The sequence below is a fragment of the Penaeus monodon genome, chromosome 30, assembly GCF_015228065.2.
Source record: "Penaeus monodon isolate SGIC_2016 chromosome 30, NSTDA_Pmon_1, whole genome shotgun sequence".
Lineage (NCBI taxonomy): Eukaryota > Metazoa > Arthropoda > Malacostraca > Decapoda > Penaeidae > Penaeus > Penaeus monodon.
Window position 1 is genome coordinate 13,917,232 of NC_051415.1, and position 470 is coordinate 13,917,701.

Genomic DNA, 470 nt, shown 5'->3' on the forward strand with positions numbered 1-470 from the left:
GATTGTCGCCTTCGCTCGCAAACTCTGACGCATTTGGAAACAGATAAATATTGAGCATGCAGTGCACTATGAAGAAATGGTCATTATTGTTAACAATCTTGAAAAAATAAAGTCAGAGCCACAAACATTCCACGATGTTCAAGTCGCATACTAAGGTTAGGTAACGGAAATTTATTAAGTAATAAGAAGGGTCCAGAAGCTTTAAATACATCTGAGAAACGGACATCCAAACTGGACATTAATACTGAAAGAAGAGCAAAAAAAGGGAAAAAAAATCTTTTAAAACTATCTCATCTTCATTGAAAATAGATCTCCAGTTCCTTAATCTAGCCTTTTGGGAAATATGAAAGAAGCTTGCTCTGATGTGACCCTCAAAAGTCAATTTAGAATCTAAAATTACATCAAGCAATTTTAATGTTTTTACTGAACTGATCGACTTGGCGTCAATGATAGTATCAGAAGTGGTAGAT

The 470-nt window shown here is 34.7% G+C and overlaps 1 protein-coding gene across 1 annotated transcript in view; it reads right to left on the reverse strand.

Moving 5' to 3' along the window:
• The window catches only part of LOC119592531 (CDGSH iron-sulfur domain-containing protein 2 homolog), an 8,514-nt gene that overhangs the window by 7,374 nt on the left and 670 nt on the right, over positions 1–470 (reverse strand). The gene's annotated exons all lie outside the window — the stretch shown is intronic.